This window comes from Odocoileus virginianus, chromosome 6 (assembly GCF_023699985.2).
Source record: "Odocoileus virginianus isolate 20LAN1187 ecotype Illinois chromosome 6, Ovbor_1.2, whole genome shotgun sequence".
Lineage (NCBI taxonomy): Eukaryota > Metazoa > Chordata > Mammalia > Artiodactyla > Cervidae > Odocoileus > Odocoileus virginianus.
In genome coordinates, this window is record NC_069679.1 from 72652310 (window position 1) to 72658484 (window position 6175).

Consider the following 6175-nt stretch of genomic DNA (forward strand, 5'->3'; position numbering starts at 1 on the left):
GGACTGATTTCCTCTAGGATTGACTGGTTTGGTCTCCTTGCTGTCCAAGGGACTCTCAAGAGTCTTCTCCAACACCACAGTTCAAAAAGTATCAATTCCGTGCTCAGCTTTCTTTATGGTCCAACTCTCACATCCATACATGACTACTGGAAAAACCATAGCTTTGACTAGACAGACCTTGGTCGGCAAAGTTAATAGTAGCAGTTACCCTCCATCCAAAAAACAAAACCTCATCTTCCACAAAGAGGTGCTTACACTTTGGGATCCACAGGGACACACAGTGCTCCATCCAAGTCAGATCAATACGAGTTTATGGAGTCTCCCCATGCCAGTGGAGTCTCCCACTTGGCATGGAACACTCAAGAACCCACTTTGTATTGATACAATCCTCACTTCTGGCATTATCCACCGGACAATGCATCCTTGTCTTTTCCACTCTCAATGCAACCACAGCCCAGGGCAAAATCTCTAGGAAATGAAATGAAATCACAATTCCTTCCCCAGAAGGGGCAAGCTTAGCCCCAAGTGTTCTGGAGAAAAGGGTTCAATTGCAATACACAGACGAAAACTCTGCCCCCTCGCAGCACCCCAGAGGTCTTGAGTACTCTGGACACTCGGGCTGGCTTCAGGAGCTCGGCTTTTGCTAATCTCCCATTGGGTCAAGAGGAGCTGAAGACAAAGAGTGTGCAAAGAAGCCTCTGAGAAACTCTCCTCATCTCTGTATCCTGCCAGTCACCAGATTCTCAAGTCGCTGACTGAACATCCTAAACCCCAGTAAACTGGGCAGCGGGATCTGGTCCAGGGCCAGACAGACTTGAAAGGACTCTTTGAAACCAGTTCATGCAATGGAGGCTGGTCTTTCGGCAAAAGGCTCACTTGGGCTCAGTGGTTCTTCCTTGTGGACTTTTCAGGGTATAGGACTTAATCGTCTCGAGCTCAGATGCTTGCCAAATGCTTCCCTGACTTGTGTCTCTGCGAAGCAGCTTCCAGGGCACACCTGCGACTAGCTTTCTGGCCTACAGCCTCCATCTCATTCTCCACCTTCCTGAGCCCATCTCATGCAAAGAGAAAAAAAAAAAAAACCAGTGCTTCTGGAAATTCAATCTTGTTCAAAGTGGACCACGAATAGGGTGACAAGTGTGAGAAAGAGGCCCTGGCTTCTGCGGCTTCTGTGGCTCTTCAGATGACAGACTCCTAACCCTTCACGTTTATATTCTCAAGGGTATCCCGTCAGCCTCCCAGATCTGGCCCCCGACTCCTTGTCACGCCGCCCCCTCCGGAGTCTGGTCTCCAGCTCAGGGATCCAGGCGTCTGCAGGGGCTGCGCCCTCGGTCGGAACCATCAAATCACGTGACTGGCTCCGCATCCCGGGTCTCAGCTCCCCTGCCCCCTCCCACCCACACCCTCTGCCCTTTCCCTTAGAGAAGTGAAATCACTTGCTCAAAATAAGGACAAAGCTGCCCACCCCAGAGGGTCAATAAGTAAGGAATCTGGAAACTTCTTTGTGGGATGAGACCTCAGTGGCACCTCTGCACTTCCACTTCTCCTTCCGTGACTGGATGTAGCATTGCCATGGTTCCCTTGCTCCCACCTGCCTCTTGAGTCTCTGGGAAAGTCATCCTCAAGGACTTATGTCTGTTGCCTCCCTTTTGTGAGTCTCCTCCAGGCCATTTCCCCCCACTTACAGTAGCTTAATATTAATGGCTTCTGTAGGCAGTTCTACTGGTCACAAAGACCTGCCTGAATCTGACCCTCCCTCCCAATTCTGCTAAGTCAACGAAAGCTGAAAGTCACAGGGATATGCCCCTGAACCAGATCAAAGTCCCATGGGAAAAGCTCTGGTCCTAAAGAGAGGGCTGCTGGGACTCTTAGGATAACAGAAGCATCAGAGAGACTTCTGGGTTCCAACATCTCTTGAGCGTTAAAAATTGCACTCTCCCTGGGAAAGCGCTTGCTGCTCTCAAATTTTTTGTTAGTAATCCCAATCCATCCCCTCCCTCTCTGCCCTCTGCCACCTTCATACCCTAAAATTGACCAATGGTTTCTCTGGCTTGGGCTGCGTAGTCCACCTCCTGACTGGCCTCTTCGTTTCACAACTGCCAGTAGCTTCTCTTCCCTTTGGGGATACCATCCAAAGTCTCATGAAGTTCTGCAGGCCTGGACCCCTGCCGACCAACTGAGTTCCCCTCAAAGGTTCACCTGAACTTCAGCCCTCCCTTCTAGTCTCCCTTGCCTCCTTGCTGTTCCTTAGAAACACCTACCTGACCTGATTCTTCTTCAGCTGTTCCTCCAATCCTGCCACCTGCCTCAGCCCCCAACCTGGCTGGCTTCTACCTCTCAGGTCTCTGCCCAAATGTGGACACCCCAGAAACCCCTCTCTGTCCTGCATCCAAAAGAGATCCCTCATGCTGTTGGTCTAAAACCCCTCACCCGACTATGTTTTCTCTTTAGCGCTTCCGATTCTTAAATTATCTCATTTGCTTACTTACTTGCCAGTTCGTTAACCATCTCTCAAACTAAAATTTACTACCATGGAGGGCTTGCTTTCTTTTACCCCCACGGTATTCCTGTTGCCGGTATCTGGCATACAGTAGGTGCTCAGTAAATACTTGTTGAAGGTTCTTGACTAAATTGTCTCACAACATTCCCATAGGGTAAAAACAAACATCCTCTCAGGGCAACAGAGATGTAGTCACAGTGTCACTGGCTCCAGAGTCAAAGTCCAAGGCGGTTGCTTCTGATGGGTGGAGCAGGCCACATGACCATGTCCTAGCTTCAAAGGAAGCTGCGAAAGCACGTTTCTGGCCTCTCCAGTTTCCTTGTGGAATTGGGGCTCCTCTGAGACCCATCACTGGGGACTGCAGGGAAACTGGGCACAGTCCAGAGGCAGGTAGCAAGCTGGTAGTGAAGCAGGTCCTCTAAGCATTGCTCTTCATCTTTGTTCCACACTGCCCATAGGTGAACATTGGGGAAGAGACAAGCGTGATACATGTGAGATGTTTTTCTTCTTCCTCAAGAGGCTAAGGAATGGTTACAGCTGAGGGGAAGGCATGGGCAGAGAGTTGTGGGTGCCTGAAACCTGCTGGGTGGTATCCAGCTGGGATAAGATCCTGGGGGAGCAATAGATGACACCTGGAACACCACCTAGAGATGAGATCTTCTCTAAGGCTGTCTGGAAGGCAGTATCAGGAGTCTATTCCTTCCTTCCCATTCCCTGGAACCCTCCCAGAAAAGTCCAAAAGGTATAGATTATATCATGGAGAACTAAGAGAAGGGATCCGGCCCAAGTGTTTGAGGTAAGATGCTCTTATTAGACCAAGGTTCTGGGGATTCACCAGCCTTGGCCTCAGTAGCCCTTCTTAACCCCTTGAGGGTATCCCTTCCTTTTCTCTCTCGGGTAGGGGCAGGATGGTGGCTCAAAGCATTGCTGGGGCACCATTTGCTTCCCTATATCCAAGGTCCTTTCCTCTGCTTGAGCCTCTGGTTCCATCTTTAAGAAAACAAGAATACAGTGGATTTGGACTCTGATTAGCCCTTGGAAGCTGCAAATTCCTGGGGAGGTCACCTAGCCTCTCTGAGGTTGCTTCCTTTTTTTTTTTTTTTTTGAGGTTGCTTCCTTATTTGAAAATTGATACACATCTTTCAGGATAGTTGGGAGGATTAGTTGAGACAATGTGAAAAAGTCCAGAACTTAATAAAGGTCCATTGTGTATAACTTCAACATAAATCAAAATCTCTCCTGTTTTTCCTCCTAGCATCAGCCCCTTACTGAACAGAGGGGATGGGATATCTGGTCCAATGTCTGAAAACAAGAGGATGAGAGAGCTGGAGCTCGGGGACTCTGTCAAGACATTCTCTCAGGACAACTGTCCAGCACAACAAAAGACAAGGTTTACTCTCAGGGGTAAGCTCGAAATACACAAGAGCATTAAAAAAAACTGAAACACATTCATGGGTGACAGATTCATAATGGGATTATTGATTCAAACACAGATCCTTTCTCTTCCTTGCATTTTCCACCCTCCTCCCTCCAAAAATTGTTGCTGACGGCTGAGCAGTGACTCAGGGAAGCAGCTAGCAGGGGACAATGACTTGGCTGCAGCTGGTGCTAAAAATGACCAGCATCACAGCAAAGGAGGGAGATGGTATCGTCTCTCAACCTAATCTCCCTCCCTGAGACTTAGTGTCCTATATTTGCAACAGGGAGGAAAGAACTTGAGAAGTTGAGTGGATCAAATGCCATAAGGGGTCTGACACCCATTAATAATAGTGATAAGAATCATGATGTATGGAGTCCCCAGGGCCAGACACCATGTTAAATGCTTTAAAAACAGCAACTCCTTCAATTGTGGACTCAAACTCCATGAGGCTAGGGCTAGATCTGTCTTGCTTCTTGCCATATTGTCAGTCCCAGGTATGGAATCTTCCTGCAAGATGATAATAACAACCAACACTCCCAGGAACCTTATATTGTAGACTAATTTTGTGTATTTATGGTATAACCTGACTCACTGTTTTTTTTCTTACTCACTATTCTTAGCACTGTACATTTCTAATCTTCATGACAGTTTTAAGAGGTTGGTACTACTATTATCCCCATTTTATGGATGAGGAAACTGAGGCACAGGAGGAAGACAGAAGTTGGGTAGATTTTCCAAGATCACCAAGCGAGTGATAGAGTTGGAGTCTGAATCCACGAAATCTGGCTCTAGAGTCCATGTGCTTGATCCCTATGCTAACTCAAGGGGTCAGGAGATGCTCACAGGTCCACTGTCAGGCTATTTTATAGGTAAAGCAATCGAAGCCAAGATGGAAGTTAAATGATTGACTCAAAGTCACAGAATTATTAGGTAACAGATCCAGGATGTGGATGCAGGGTGACCAAGCTAAATGTCTCTGAAGGGCATTAACTCCTCCAGCCCAAGCCCTGGGGGACTGCCTTTCCCTGTAGCTTCCCCCCACCCCAGAGTCCACAAATGTCCTCAGTCTGGGCCTAGCCTCAGTAGGGCAGCTCAGAGACAGTCCAACCAGTCCTTCCAGAGTCCAGTTCCAAGGGTGGGGCAGGCTGCAGGCTGACACTGGGTCCTCCCTTCACTGCAGCTTCTGGCAAATGTGCCTCTCAGAGGGCCTGGGGTTGTCCTTGTTCCCAGCCTCCTAGGGTAGGATGGAGACCGTCTCACTGAGAGCGGGAACTAGCAGCTTCAGACACAAGGTTTGGTCAAGAGATTTTTCATTCTCATCCCTTGGCAAGAGCCGAGTTTCCATCACTCACATGCTTGTTTTCCATCACTCACGTCCTTGCCCATTGGCTGGCATCTGGCTCATCGTGGATGTCCCGTGATAAGTCAGGGATATGACAACTGCCATTTATGAAACATTTCCATTTATCCTCCCAGGGTAGGCTGGCATAGAGAGGAGGCCAAGAGAGGGATGGAGTCAAAAGAAAACAGCTTTTGACACCAGATTCATTTGATATTGAGTCTGGCCTCTGCTACTTACAAGCTAGGGAGCTTGGGACAAGTCACCTAACCTTCCTGGAAACTTAACTTTTCACATTCAAGAAATGGGGATAGAAATTCTTATCTGGAAGGCAAAGCCACTGCTTTGCACAGTCCCAGGGGGCACCATTCACATGGTTGCCTGTGTGACTGATACCACAAAGAACCCAACTCCATAGAATAAAGGTGAAGGATGCTTTGAGATTGCATATCCCTGAGTCTACACCTTGCAAGTAAGAATAGCTATGACAGCTTCCAAATGTGGAACCAAGATGCTAACAGGGTTCTTGTGAAGACCTGATATCATGCTGTGTAAATGGACTCAGGAACATGGGTGCACAGTAGGCAAGGCATTATTATGGGATAAGGAGGCAGTCCTTGGAGTGAACAGTGCATGTTTCCCAGACAACCCCTGCAATGAGGGATGTCCCTGCCTAGTTCTGGCTCCTATGTGGACCAGACCAGAGCAGATGAAGACCTACCTTCCAACAGCCCTGTTAGCAAGGCCTCAGCTTCCATATCCTATCAGGTTTCCTCTTACTTCTCAGATTGGCCTCATGGTGACCAGAGAGGGCACTGGATACTCTGGCAGTAGGCTGGGAGAGTGATGGGGTTTCAATCTATTTGGGAGTTTGCTGTTGACTAGCCCAGAAATCCTGAATGGAATTTCTCCCCAG